This window comes from Pan troglodytes, chromosome 1, assembly GCF_028858775.2.
Source record: "Pan troglodytes isolate AG18354 chromosome 1, NHGRI_mPanTro3-v2.0_pri, whole genome shotgun sequence".
NCBI classification, from domain to species: Eukaryota; Metazoa; Chordata; class Mammalia; order Primates; family Hominidae; genus Pan; species Pan troglodytes.
In genome coordinates, this window is record NC_072398.2 from 91,225,325 (window position 1) to 91,240,558 (window position 15,234).

At 44.4% G+C, this 15,234-nt stretch overlaps 1 long non-coding RNA gene across 1 annotated transcript in view; it reads left to right on the forward strand.

The window, feature by feature from the left end:
- Positions 1-8,164: 8,164 nt before the first annotated feature.
- The window catches only part of LOC107968839 (uncharacterized), a 37,751-nt gene continuing 30,681 nt past the window's right edge, over positions 8,165-15,234 (forward strand). The window contains exon 1 of the long non-coding RNA XR_001710332.3: positions 8,165-8,351. This is a non-coding gene — a long non-coding RNA (uncharacterized LOC107968839). The remainder of the gene's footprint in view (positions 8,352-15,234) is intronic.

Genomic DNA, 15,234 nt, shown 5'->3' on the forward strand with positions numbered 1-15,234 from the left:
GGCTGTTGTTGATGATGGTGATAATATGAGGATGCTCATGAAGATGGCTGTCAGGCTGACTTCCTCAGCATCCCACCATGGCCTCTCTTCTCTGTCCCACATGTTCCCCAGGCCCCAAAGACAGTGGAAGCAGGTGATCACATCTCTAAGGTTCCTCAAGAGTCTAACTGATACCATAAGTGGAGAGAGGCACTTATGTTGGGATGGAGGAGGAGTGCATTTGGGCCTGCTCACCAGAGAGGAGTCAAGTTAAGGGGGAAAGGAAATCCAGGTGCAAGCACCAAGCCCCACCCTCTTATTGAAGATCCATCCCAAGCCACACCTGACTTGCCCATAACCTTCCAGGAAGACCCTACAGATTCCAAATGTGTTTCCCAGACCTCTAGTTTAAGGAGATTAGCTTGACTTCTTGAGGTTTAGTCCAGTTAAATAAGGTCTTCTACCTTTGTATCAATACCAATTGTTGCCCAGATGGTAGAAAGATTTAGCAAGATGGCTTCCTCTTCCCATTGGAGTTTTTAGATCTCCAATGGGAAGACACAGGAGATAATTTACTGTCTTGCCCACCAGGAAATCCTTCCTAAAGTCTAGTCTCAAGCAGTTTTGCTATAATGGTCAAGAAGAAGCATAGGATACTGAGCAACTTGTATTCCAGGAAGGGAAAGCCTGGGCTTGCCTGAGGTGAGTTGGGAGATGAGAAAAGATAGAAACAAGGTTGTTCCTAAGCACAGTGCTCTGTTCTTCCCTAGGTCTCAGGGAATTTGAAACAGGTTTCTAATCACTGCGTAGAGTGGTCAGAGCCATATGGTTTGTTACCTTATTCACACGTTTTTATGTGCTCCCATAACAACCTTGTCAAGTAGGTATTCTTGTGAGCTTCTATTACTGACTGAATTGTGTCCTCCCTGAATCTATATGTTGAAGCCCTAACCCCCAGTGTGACTATTTGGACACAGAGCCTTTAAAGAGTTAATTAAGGTGAACCGAGCTCATAGGGGTAGAGCCTTAATCCTTACGGGACTGGTGTCCTTACAAGAAGAGAATAGACATCAGATCTCTCTCTCTCTCTCTCACTCTCTCTCTCCTTCTTTTGCCTTTCATGCGCACAAAGGAAAGGCCATGTGAGGACATAACAGGAAGGCAGCTGCCTGCAACCCAGGAAGAGAGGAACCAGAACCTAACATGCTGGTACCCTAATCTTGGACTTCCAGGCTTCAGAACCATAAGGCAATAAGTTTCTGTTGTTTAAGCCACCTGGCCTGTGGCGTTCTGTTACTGCAGCCCGAGCTGATGAGACAGCTTCCTTTTACAGGTGAGAAAATTAAGGCTCACGGCAGAGAAATGGCTTGTCCAGAGTCATCCAAATAGCAGGTGGCAGGATTTGAAATGAGGACTGGATGCTAGCATGGATGGACCAGATCCTGCAGACTCCATCCCAGGATGGAACTCTGGAGTCTAGACCCTGCATCTGGCAGTCTCCCTGCTGGCTCTTCTGCTGTGCATTCCTGTTACAGCTTCTCCGTGAACTCTGCACTCCCACTCCAAACATCCTACACTTTGGGTTGCTTCTCCCCTTCTCTCCGCTCAGTGCGCATCAGGTTTTGTGGTTCTGTGGTGTGGTGCTGCCATCTGCTGGCAGGAGGCACCCGCTGCCCTAACTGCCAGGGCGGGATTTTCTTTCTATTTTATTTTATTTATTTATTTTTTTTTGAGACAGAGCCTCCCTCTGTCGCCCAGGCTGGAGTGCAGTGGCACGATCTCGGCTCACTGCAACCTCCGCCTCCGGGTTCAAGCGATTCTCCAACCTCAGCCTCCTCAGTAGCTGGGAGTACAGGTGCACGCCACCACACCCGGCTAATTTTTGTGATTTTAGTAGAGACGGGGTTTCACCATGTTGGCCAGGATGATCTTGAACTCCTGAGCTCAAAAGATAGCCCAACTCGGCCTCCCAAAGTGCTGGGGTTACAGGCGTGAGCCACAGCCTGGCCCGGAATTTTCTTTACCATGTCTCTCTCTTACTTCCACATACCGTCCACCTCTCCCTCCTAAATCCAATCCCTTTCACTCTCTCCTGTAGGCAGGTGGCTAATATGATAGGTTCCTGGAGGAAAAATAAAATAAAATAAAAGGAAGCAGGTACAGAGAACTATCTTTGAGAAGAAAATGGATTACAAAAGGGAAAAGACGGTTGATTCCCAAGGGGTGAAGTCCCCACAGAGTGTCAAACCAGACCCTCCCAGGGTAGGTCAGAGAGCTGGGGGAGGTCTGAGGCAGTGGGCATGGTGCCCTTTGGCTTTGATCACAAACAGAAGCACTGAAGACCTCCCTGCCTGTCCTATGGAGGTGGCAGGAGCTCCTGGAAAGCCTGTAGGAAGAGGCTACTAGGAATAAAATTCTATCTATCTGTCTATCTATCTATCTATCATCTATCTATCTATCTATCTATCTATCTATCTATCTATGAGAGAGCACTCTGTCATCCAGGTGGGAGTGTAGTGGCACAATCACAGCTCACTGCAGGCTTGACCTCCGAGCTCAGTCCCATGACACCTGGGACTACAGGTGTCATGCCTGGCTAATATAAAAAATATTTTTGTACAGATGGGGTTTTGCTATGTAACCCAGGCTGGTCTTGAATTCCTAGGCTAAGGTGATTCTCCTGCCTCAGCCTCCCAAAGTGCTGGGACTGTAGGCATGAGCTGTCATGCCCAGCCTACTATCCCTTTATTCCAGAGAATGAGGGTGATCTTGCTGACTGGTTTCTGTTACGTACTCTCCCATAGTGACATGTGCAGTAAATAATCCCACCTCATTTGACAGATGCGGAAACCGAGTCTCAGTGTGGTTTATCAATCCACAGATTAGTGTGGATGAATGATATCATACTTTGGGGGTGTGGCTATTGAGCCGGGAATGTACTGCAAGGGCATCTGAAAACTCTGACTCATCTCATGCCAGAGTGTGAAATATTAAAGTCAGTGCTTAGGAGGGATCTCACTTTCTTCTCTCCACACAAACCCTAGCTTCAGTGTCTCTCTGTGAGGTCACCCAGAGTCTGGTTCATATGGCTAAGAGTCACATATTACAGGCACAGCCACAGCCAGCAGTTGGCATCTGCTCTCCTGTGTCAGCAAGGCTCAAGGCAGGAGAAGCAGATTGGTGAATGGGAGCCAGGAGAAGGGTGCAGAGAGGGGGAATGGCCAAGGGGACCGAGCATAAAGGAAGGGAAGGTCATACAGAAGGGAAAAATACACACATAAAATAGAAAGATCAGAGGACTTTGACTTTGGAGTTACCAAGCTGTGTGTCTTCAGGGAATTCTTCTTCATCTGTAAAGTGGGCATAATACAGTCGTGTCTGCCTCACACATCTATTTTGAAAATTAAGTGAGATAACATGAGTGAAACCACCAGCCCCGGTGTTCAACTCACAGTCAGCCCAAGTAAGCGTTTGTTGAATCTGAAACCATGAAAGGGAGCGGGCTGATTCATTGTCCCCTCATGTCCTGGGACTACTGACCTATATTAACATGAATATACTGGCAGCCAATCATCACATGTGCTACAACACCTCCTGAATGAAGGCTCTGACACAGTCCCAGCATTCCAGAAGCCAGGAGGTGGTCTTGCTCCCTCCAGCTTTGCTCTTCACAGGCACGGCTTTGCCACATTCCTCTAAATGCATCAGCATCACAGAAGCCATGTCCTGTATGCCAGAATGGAGCAGATTCCAATTAGGAGCCGCAGGGAGTCACATGCCTTCAAATGGAACGGGGTAATTTTGATAATTTTTTTTTTTTTTTAGATGGAGTTTAGCTATTGTCATCCAGGCTGGAGTGCAAAGACATGATCTTGGCTCACTGTAATCTTTGCCTTCCGGGTTCAAGAGATTCTCCTGTCTCAGCCTCCCTAGTAATTGAGATTACAGGTGCTCACCACCATACCCAGCTAATTTTTGTATTTTTAGTAGAGACGGGGTTTTGCCATGTTGGCCAGGCTGGTCTTGAACTCCTGACTTCAGGTGATCCACCTGCCTCGGCCTCCCAATATGCTGGGATTACAGGCGTGAGCCACCGTGCCTGGCCAATTTTGGTAATTTTGTTTCCTGGGAAGGACAATACCTTTACATGGCTTTGCAACATGACTAAAAAGCCTTGGATTTAGAGCCAGGAATCTGGCTTATGGTCCAGTGTCTTGATCGCTACCTGTATCACTACCTGGGCAAACTAGGACAAGTTGGTTTCCCTGGCTCTAAGCCTCTTTTTCTCTAATACTCCATGTTTCAATCACTAGCCTACCCAATTTTATCCCTTGGAAATGCTTTTGGTTGCAAGAAATAGAATACTCAGCTAACATTAGCTTTTGACAAAAGAGCATTTATTGTTTATGCACAACCATTTCAGACACAGGCAGTCTATGTCATCTCAACAGCATAAACAAGGACCCAGGCTCCAACATCATCTTCATCATCTTTAGCATCTTGATCCTCACGACCACCACCTGAGGTCACAAGATAGCTACTGCAACTCCAGGTGTCACACAACTATTAAAGGCAGAAAGAAGGAAGGAGTTGGCATCAAATGCTCCTGTTACTTATGTCAGGAAAGCAAAAGATTTTCCAGAAAATCCCTAGCAGACATCTCCTTTGCTTTCATGGTCTAGAACTCTGTCATGTGAGAACTTCCAGCTCCCAGGGAAGCTTTCTAACCTCTAGGTGGGAGGCAGCAAGGGAGATCCCACAGTTCTTTCATGTGCCACCCTGATGAGAGTATATTCCCTAGTGTTGCTTTCCTGAGAGCGAGGATGAGGAGCCAATGAGTAGCTTTTGATAAAGAGGGAGGAAAAGGCCCTGAAAAAATTTAGGCCTTCTCCTCGGAGGTTAGACAGGGGTGGATATAATATGAAGACCCTAGACACCATGAGTCTCAGGGCCCTGAGGTTTGGAGTACTGAACAGAGGAGTGTGAAGGTCTGGAAGGTTGCATTGTGTTTTGTCTAGCTTTGTTATTCTCAAAACTTAAGGGTGTATCTAGGGCAGACTCCCCACCTGTTCAGCTAGCTGGAGCATCAGGGGTTCTAATGTGTGTTTAACTCGGTGGAGCCCCAGAAAGCCTGACAGTGATATCCTCTTCTTTCCTCCTTCTCCCGAGGGGCTCTGGAACCTCTAGGTGCCCAGACCTGTGCAATGTATAGGTGTTGCTGAGTCCTGTAAATGACACTATTTTACCTCCTCCCAGGAGCTTCACTACTTTCTGACCCCATTGAAGTGGCCATATAGGTTCTTCCCATTCCTGAACAACTGTGCCTGTGGAATCTTGATAAAATAGGGCATTATTTTTTCATAATAAGCATAGCTATCATTTACTGACTTATAGCAAAACAGTTCAGAGATGACCAGCCCAGAGTTACACAGCGACAGAGTCAAGATTCCACCCAGGTCAGCCTGATTCCACTGGCCTTACCTTTCTCTTTTCTTTTTTCTTTTCTTTTCTGTTCTTTTCTTTTCTTTTCTCTTTTCTTTTCTTTTCTCTTTTCTTCTTTTCTCTTCCTTTCCCTTCCCTTCCCTTCTCTTTTCTTTTTTCTTTCCTTTTCTTTCTTTTTTTTTTTTTTAACAAGGTCTCACTCAGCACCTAGGCTGGAATGCAGTGACGTGATCTCTGCTCGTTGTAGTCTCAACTTCCCGGGCTCAAGTGATCCTTCCAACTCAGCCTCCCAAGCAGCTAGGACTACAGGAACACACCACCACACCAGGCTAATTTTGTTTGTTTTTGGAGAGACAAGGTCTCACTGTGTTGCCCAAACTGGTATTGAACCACTGGGCTCAAGCAATTCTGACTTGACTTCCCAAAGTGCTGGGATTATAGCTGTGAGCCACCGCACCCTGTCAACCTTATCTTTCTTGTTGCAGCAGTCTGACTTCTGAGTGGTTTTCCTAGACTTTGTGCAATATCCAGCACACAATATATGTGTGGGATTGCTAATTTCCTCCACTGGTTTATTTCTATTTCCTGGTTCCTGAAGAACTCAACTTTTTGTATAAAAAGACTTATATCCTCAATACCTTTGAGAATAGTGGCTAGAACCTAGTAATGCACATGTGTGGAAAGGCTGTTACATAAAGAAGTTTCTCATTTCCCAGGCTTTCTAGATATTTGGACTAACAGAAAAAATGGGCCTGTCTACATGTGGGTCTGTCATTCTTAGAGATTATTAACTTAATTACCTATTTTTATAGTGAAAGGCTGAGACTAGGGGAGATGAAATGTTATGTCCAAAGCTCATACAGCTAATTCAGGAAGGACCTCTACTCTAGCCCCTCAAGCAGGTGCAGCCAGAACAAACACCTCCTTCCTATATGAAGCTATGGAGGCGACAAGTAAACCTAAATGTTTTCAGGTCGGATCGTAACATCCACAGGTGGATCCCAGTTTACTGTTGGGGGACTTTGCCTCACTTAGTGAAACTGTAAAGAAATCTAGCTTTCTTTTGGAGTAAAACATCAGGTTGAATCACAATTTTACCGGAAACTAGCTTGATGCTCTTGGGTAAGTTGTTTAATCTGATTAGGTCGCTGTGTTTTTTGCTGTAAAGTGGAAAAATGAAAGTGTTTACCTTGTGCGATGGCTATGAGGAGTAAATGAAGAACTTGACGTAAAGTGTTTTAGCACAAACACATACCCAGAGTGAGCATTCAATACATTGTAGTTATAGTCATTACAGTCATAATTAGATTTTTTTCTAATTATTGGTGTGCTGAAGAATATTTGACTTTGTCACTTTCCCACGTTGTTTTACTTCTTGCTGTGGAAGGGGCTCTGCAGCTGCAGAAGGTCACTGACGTCTGAGGTTTGGTTTTGCCCTTCTCCTCTGTCTCTTCTGACACATTCTTCTGCTTGTTTCTGTCCTTCCAACCCTCCCAGAACCTTCCACTTGGCCCAGATGAGCAGCTTGCTGGGTCACAGGGCTGGCCTGCCGGAATGCCCTGACATTCTGCTGTTGAAACAGGTGACCCTTCATTATTCCTGGGCAGAGGCTGGCCTGTCAGTCAGCTGGTAATTAACAGAGTCTGGAGATGAGTTGCCAGAGAAAGGGCTCTGGCCACTGCCTCCCACACAATGCTTTTCTGGTGTGCTACAGCTGGTAAAGCCAATGGTTAAATATCCAGGAATTTGGCAAGCCAGCTGTTAAGCTGCTGAATATCCAGGAATTTTGTGAGCCACTTGTCAAACTGTTGGTAGCTTGAAATCAATCATGGTGGGAGTCTTTATGCCATGGAAATATCAGCAGACACTACAAATCAGCATACTGTCTCACCCTGCAGCGCGTTTACCAGCACATCATTGAGCAAACTGTCTTCTCCTAAAACTCACTAACTGAGGGAAACACTACAGGATTCTGGGCTTGACATGTGGTTAACACCCACATTTTAAGAAAATTAATTCTTTTAGTTATAAAAGTAATACAAGCTTGTTATGAAACATTGAAATAATATAGGACAAAAAACCTGAAAAGTAAAGGTCTCTGTCCATTTATCCCTCCTCGTTGCAGAGATATCCACTCATTTCTGTTTGTTTCTCTCTTGAACTCTTTTGTAGAGATAGAAAAATCATTATGTTATATGTCTACTGGTTTACTGGATGGGGCTGAACTTGAAAGAAGAAACCACTTTATTTTTCTCTTACCTCTGCTCCTGCTATCCATCATGTTACATAGAATCCCTCTGACTTGCCCCTGAGGACTGGCTTGAGCAGACACAATAGCTTTCTGGCCATTTCTAGGCATTGGAAAAATAGTGCAGTCCAGTTCAATTTAAAACTTGAATCTCACATCCATTTCAAAGCTCCTCTCATCCCCCAATCTTAGGCCTGAACTGTGGCCCAGAAACCTGTAGTGGGAAAGCGGTGGGGTCGCTCATTCTCCTTCTATCTCCTCCCACTTAGGGCAGAGAAAGATACATAAAGCTCTTTTTATTTAGGGGCTGCCCTCTGTAGCTCTCTCTTTGCTTGGTGGTTGACCTACACACCCTCTAGGATGGCAGCAAGTTCTTGGGAGGTCTATCACCCGGAGTCTTCTAATTGCTGTTTCCTCTTGGCTGACCTCTTGTAACCCTTCCTCAAGTCCAGCCCCTACAAGTACAATCTACAGCCACTTACTGGTGGTGTCCCATCTCCAAGCAGGCAGACTTCTTGGGTTGAATCTCATCAAAACGGCTTTAGTGTTGCTACTTCCCACAACATCCACTTGGCTCTCAGGAAATTCAGGCATCTTTGCCCTACCAAATGGTAGGAGTACAGCTTACCCATCGGCCGACCCCTCTCTTCCCACCTTCTATCATGTGTGGCTCCAGCCAAAGGTAAGTAGGCAGCTGTCATTTGCCCAGAACTCTCCCCTAGTTGTGCAGTGGTGCACCCAGGTGAGCTGTAGGTTGCTGCAGTTGAGGAGAAAGTAACCAGCCTCTATTCCTGTAGGCACCTCAAGTCTCAGGCAGTGATTCTTTTGGGACTTCCCTCTGTGTGGTTTAAGATGCAGAGAAGCCCCCTACTTCCCCTTCCCTTCACACGACTCTACTCACATGAATAACCTAAACGTCCCTTTAAATTTATAGTCTCCCCTATAAGGTGGGGGTTGGAACTGGGTAAGGGCTGCAGGACAGGTTTTGTCCTCTTTTCATAAATTCAACAAGGGGTGTTTTGTACTTTTCTTTAGAATGTAGGGGGATTTACTACCTACTCTTTTCAGCTTTGGCATTCAAACTAAAATTTAAAGACAGTCTCCATATATAATTGTATTAAGCAAATAAGATTATTATATGCATATTGTTCTACCATTTGCTTTTCTTTCTAAGCAAACTACTGTATCTCAGGCATATTTCTTTGTCACTGTATGGAGATCTACCTCTACCTCATTTAAAAAAATGTATCTCATTTTTCCTCACTTATTACTTCTTTTTGTTCTCTTGTGTTCATGACCTTTTCCTCCTCCTCCTCCTCCTCTTCTTCTTCTCCTCCTCCTCCTCCTTGTTCTTCTTCTTCTTCTTCCTTTTTTTTTTTTTTGTTTGTTTTTTAGACAGAGTCTTACTCTGTCTCCCAGGCTGGAGTGCAATGGCATGATCTTGGCTCACTGCAACCTCTGCCTCCTGGGTTCCACTGATTCTCCTGCCTCAGCCTCCCGAGTAGCTGGGATTACAGGCGTGTGCCATGGCGCCCGGCTAATTTTTGTATTTTTAGTAGAGATGGGGTTTCACTATGTTGGCCAGCCTGGTCTCGAACTCCTGACCTCAGGTGATTGGACCGCCTTGGCCTCCCAGAGTGCTGGGATTACAGGCATGAGCCGCTGCCCCCGGCCCATGATCATTTCTTAAACTAGAGATTTTAGTACTGCCTAGAACAGCAAGCAATGCTTCCTCTTTATGATTTTGTATTTCCTTATTTTCACTGGGTGTCTTAAGAAAGGTTGGGGAACTTGAGTGTGCCTGTGTTCCGTGGCAGTGGGGTAGATCTTTTTACTCAAGCAGCACAAACTTTTCGAAATGGTTCAGTATTTCCACTATATATATCACCATGTGCATGTATGATGATCTACTGAATTAGCCCCCTATTAATGAACATTTAACTATTTCCAATTCATCCCAATTATAGATAACACTATACTGAACATCTATCTTATATTCTTGTGCACTAACTCATTGGTTTTTAAGTAAGCAAAACATTATAAGATGTGATCCTTTCCCCTAGGACACTTTTCCAGAAGCCCCTTTTGTCATCAGAATGCAGAGAGAAAGGCTAGGATTAGGACAAATAGGTTCCCAGAAGGGACCTTTGAGGGATGGCGAATTTGTTAACCTTCCTTTTTACCAGGAATACCTCTAGAGTTGGCACCTCATGGGCTCTGAGTGTGTTCATGGCCTATTGATCAGAGGCCTGAACAAGACCCAGTGTGGGGCATTCAGCAGGTTCTCAATAAATGTTTGTTTAACCTGAAGCACATTAGCCACCCTTATATAATGGCAGGCAGCCCAGGAACAGTTGTGCACATAATTACAACTCAGTCAGATTGACTGGGTTGTAACTTGCAAATTGGGCTTGCTTTCCACATCTTCCTGTTCACTGAGTTAGGCCTTCACAGATCACTATGCCTGACAGTCATATGACCTCATGAAGGACTGGTTTTTTGGGGGTTTTTCTTGAGACAGAGGCTCACTCTGTCATCCAGGCTGGAGTGCAGTGGTGTGATCATGGCTCACTGCAGCCTCAAACTCCTGGGCTCAAGCAATCCTCCCACCTCAGCCTCCAGAGTAGCTGAGATTACAGGCATGTGCTACCATGGCTGACTAATTTTTTTTTATTTTTTTGTAGAGTCAGGGTCTTGCTATGTTGCCCAGACTGGTCTCAAACTCCTGGACTCCAGCGATCCTCCCATCTTGGCCTCTCAAAGTACTGGGATTACAGGTGTGAACCACTGTATGCAATCCCATGAAGTACTCTTGGCCCAGACTATAAATCCTTAGGGTAAAAGGGAGGAGGCAGCCATACAAAATATGACCAGAATATTACTTTTTAAGGCTATACCTGCGCCAAGTCACATTTAAAGAAATGGTAGGCTAGTAGAAAAATCTAACTGAAAGCATTTCAAATGTTTACTCAGGAGATACTTATTATGGTGCAGTCCACCTTAGACACTCCTCTTAGTTTCAATCTCTCTTCTTTGCCAGGCAGAAGGTCCAGAACAAATCCTTCCCTCTCCTCTAATTTTCACAAACTCTCCATTCCCCCATCCGCTGAGCTCTCCTATGTATGTCTCTCCCTTTTAGACATCTTCCTAGAGTGGGGCTCTCCCTTGCTGATCACACACACACACACACACACACACACACACACACACACACACGCCCCTCCAGACCTGTGGCTTTTTTTTGGCTATACTCTGTTCCCTGGGAGATATAGGTCACCCTTCCTGCCCACACAAACTATTGCCATTTCTCTCACAACCTTCAGCACCTTTGGCAATTACAGTAATGGGAATAAAATTTCATATCACTTTACACATGGAGTCTAATTAGTAAAGTCTCCATTCCCCGGGCTGCAACATGTTGCATTGCAGATCTTTCTCAGCGTCTCTGGCAGACAGTCTCATTGGACTCTTTCTCCAAATCCTGCTGTCAAAGAATCAGAAACACACCCAAGGCAATGATTTTGAGCATTCCAAAGTCTGGTATTGGTGCCATCATTTCTAAATTCTTGGGAATATTCTTGGGACTATTCTTGGGACTATCTCCCTCCCAGGAGAGGGAGGATCAACGGTACTCAAGTCTCTGGTTTTAGGTCTTGTGTTGTTGCACTGAATTTCTACTTCTGGTCAGTGTTGTCTCTGCATCTCTGCCTAGATAACTCAATTCATACTCAGTTCAGGTGCCATCTACCCAGGAAGTTAATCTTGAATATCTACGTAGAACAATGACTGATCTCTGGGATCTTGAAAGTGCTGTGTTTACCTCCACCATAACACTTTTTTTTTTTTTTTTGAGACACAGTCTCACTCTGTCACCCAGGCAGGAGTGCAGTGGTGCAATCTTGGCTCACTGCAACCTCCGCCTTCCAGGTTCAAGTGATTCTCCTGCCTCAGTCTCCTGAGTAGCAGAGACTACAGGCATGCACCTCCATGCCTGGCTAATTTCTGCTTTTTTTCAATAGAGATGGGGTTTCGCCATGTTGGTCAGGCTGGTCTCAAACTCCTGACCTCAGGTGATCTGCCTGCCTCGGCCTCCCAAAGTGCTGATTACAGGTGTGAGTCACTGCGCCCGGCCCTAAAATAAAATTTTTCCCCTACTAGAAAAATAATAAATGCTAATTACAGAAATATTGGGAATACTGAATAGTAGGGAAAACAGAGCACTCTTGTCTCAGCAGCTGAAAATAAGCAAAATTAATATTTCAGTATATTTCCTACCAGTCTATTTACTGTACAAATTTTAATTTAATTTAATTGTGCTCATGTGGTAAACATAAAATTGTACATGTTGATATATATGAATACACTAGCTAGTCAAGCATATTAGAGAAAACGCCTATAAATACAGAACAAAATACAAAGAAGGAAAAAGTAGCATTTTAGAATTCCACACCAAGAAACAACCTAGTTACATTTTAGTATATTTTCATAAAACCTCAAAAATTACCTGTTTGCATAATCTCACACTATGTGTCTTGAATTTTAATCATAGTTAACAAAGGAACACTCGTAAAATTTAGTTGGCAGATTTTACGTAAAGGTTTTAGTGACATGCATTTTCCACCTGGTGGTTTATTAGTCTTGTTTAATTAAAAAATGATTCAGGCTATACTGATTGGCTTTGAAGATGTAGAAAGTCATTAATAATATTCTTTGGTAATGAAAATAGTCATTATGCTCTTTTGTGCACTTCTGCTTTGAGAAATGGAAGAAAGGGGGTGAAAACAAAGATTTTTAGTTTAATAACTATCTTGGCTCGGCATCCCAACCATACAAATTGTTTGGCCATGCTAATCAAAGTTGGAACAGACCCAGTTAGTGTTTTATGTAGTCTTTTATCAAATTGGCAAGAGATTATCTGTAAACTGCTTTTTTTTTTTCGTTGGGAGGGGGAAGCACAATCAAAATAGAATCTACAGGAAAGCAGAAGACAATCTTGGGAACTATACAGGGCCGGACTTTGACCTCAGGCTGGCAAAGCTACTTGATAGCACATTGTTCCATTGTTTCTCTTGGTTTTGAGTCTAATTTTAGTAAGGGAAGATCCATCAGTCTTTCATTCCATGACATCTCCATTCTCTACTTTTAAACTTTGCTTTCTCTCTTATTGACTGGAGAATATGTTCAAGTGATTTGTTTCAAGATTAGCCCATGCATGACAGGTGTATGTTCTGAACCCTTTCATTTCTGATGTTTGCTTTTTTCCTTCTTTCCCACATAAAGGGAGCAATTTGGTTGGGCACACATTCTTGGGGGATAACTCTTTTTCCACAGTACTCTAGATCCTTTCCATTGAAAACTAAGTGTAGAGAAATCTGAAGTCAGCCTTCAAGAGAGTTCTTTTGGTGAAAAGATTGATGATGGTGGTGGGTGGGCCTCACTGTCACTTCTCAGAAGGCAGCTCCCACACAGTAGAAGTGGATGTCCAGGTCTCTGGTATAGATTCAGCATTTTGTAACTGGGTGAGGGGAGTGTGATATGGAGATGGGAAAGTGACCTTTTCTATTTACTTTCAGATAAGCCACCTGCTCTGTTTTTTCCAACATACCCAAGGTGTCCCTCTCTTCTGTTCTTTTTTTCTTTTTTCAGTTCAATTCTAATGACCTTAAAGTTCATGGAAATTCCTTTTGCCTCTGACAATAGTTGATTTTTAAAAGTCCTCATTTTTAGTGTCATTATTATGTTTGTCTTTTCCTGGAACTTTATAGATATTTCATGTGAAGCTTTAAGAGACAAGGCTAGGAGTGTCTAGCCAGATTTTATTTTAATTCATAAGTTTAGCTATGACATTCAGCAAGTTTAATCAACCTTCCATAAAGCTATCATTTGGTTTCAGAAGGAAGGCTGCTCAGAGCTACAAAGAGAAATGAGTTTTGAGCCATGTAAGGGTGGGGGCAAGCACATGTGGTGGTTCCTAGATCCAGAGTTGCTAGACTGTTCTATCTCACTTTTTTTTCTATCGTATTCCATCTCACTGGATGGTCTGTTAGGAAGAAACAGAAATAGCACCTCAGCTGACAGGGTGATTTCTCTCTGTCATTATCCTTAAGCAGAAGATGGTTCTATGTGGCTCACAGGTTCAGCACACAAACCATGTCAGTAATGGTGTGAGTGCAACAGCATTAAAGCCACAATGGAAAGAGGGCTTGTATCAGTTCAGGTCCTCTGGGAAGCAGATACTAAAGACGGTCAAGAGATTGTAAGGTCAAGAGATTTTGAAAGATGGGAGAGAGGGAACAAAAGGAGTCAGGGAAAGTCTTCAGATAGTGATATGGGTCTGATGCCTGTAAAATGAGACGGGGAGGCAAGAGGGTTGGGAAAGAAGAGACTTTGACCCTGATGCAGCTCTGAGGAAGTCTCATCCAGCCCAGTGGGAAGCTCCAGGGAGTTTGCCAGTAGAGGAGTCTATGTTAGGAGAATGGCCATGTGGAGCAGAAAGTACCCCTGCTGTCCCGCCGTGCTCAGTGGCCGAGGCTGCCTGGGGAGACTTTAGCTTTGGTTCAAACATTGCAGCAGATCCTGAAGGTGATGTAGCTGGAGGCTGATAGCTAAGTACACTCCTGGAGCAGGGTCTTCCTTGAAGGGAGATCTGACTGGTGCACCATTATGGCTGCCACAAGGCCCCTTCCACACCCTCCAGGAGGGACCAGGAATGTTACCCGTCCTAAGCAGATGATGCACAAGGCAACTTAGCTCCTGCGGCTGGATGAAAACTGAGCAGGTCCATTCATAGGAGAGCCCGGCAACTGCTCTTTGGCAAAGCTGAATGGGCAACCCTGAGCAGATTGTCTCCAGGGGATGTGACCTTCAGCTTCAAGTGATTTTGAATGTGTGCTTGAATGGGCCCCCAGAACAGCACAGAGCCCAGCCTAAGGGTCAACTTACTTTTGAGCAAACATTTCAAATCTCCATCCACAATTATTGAATAGCTACAATGAGGCAGATCTTGTACTAGTTACAGATGATATAGGAGAGGACAAGAGGAAGCTTCTGTCCTTGGTTTGCCTATAGTCTAGTGATGGAGAAATAATATTAAAAACTAAGAATGGTGATAAGCACAACTAGCATTTGTGAACAATATTAGGGATCAGATAGGAAAGGGAAGTTGAGAGAACTTCATCTGTTCTCTCTTTGGAAATAAAGTATGAAAAGAATGAGTCTTGGATCTTGAAAAGTCCCAGAGCAGAGTGGTCCAGGATGTAGCCTCTGGTCGGTCCCACTGACTTCCATTAGAGTGGAAGTTCGGCATGGGGCATCATGATGGGCATAGGGAGCAGAACAGACAGGCATCTGGGTCTCTCTCTACTCCACCCTGGTTGGGGATGGAGAAGAATGGGGTGAAATCAGTAGAGAGATTTAGAAAACACATCAGGTCTCCTTCCACTGACCTCTTTCTTGGCTTCTGCGTCATGGAGCTCTTCCCTTTTCCTTCCCTCAGTCCTCTAACATGGATGATTGGGGCTGGACCTGTCTAGGTATGGAAACATGGTCTCCTGTCTACAAGTCAT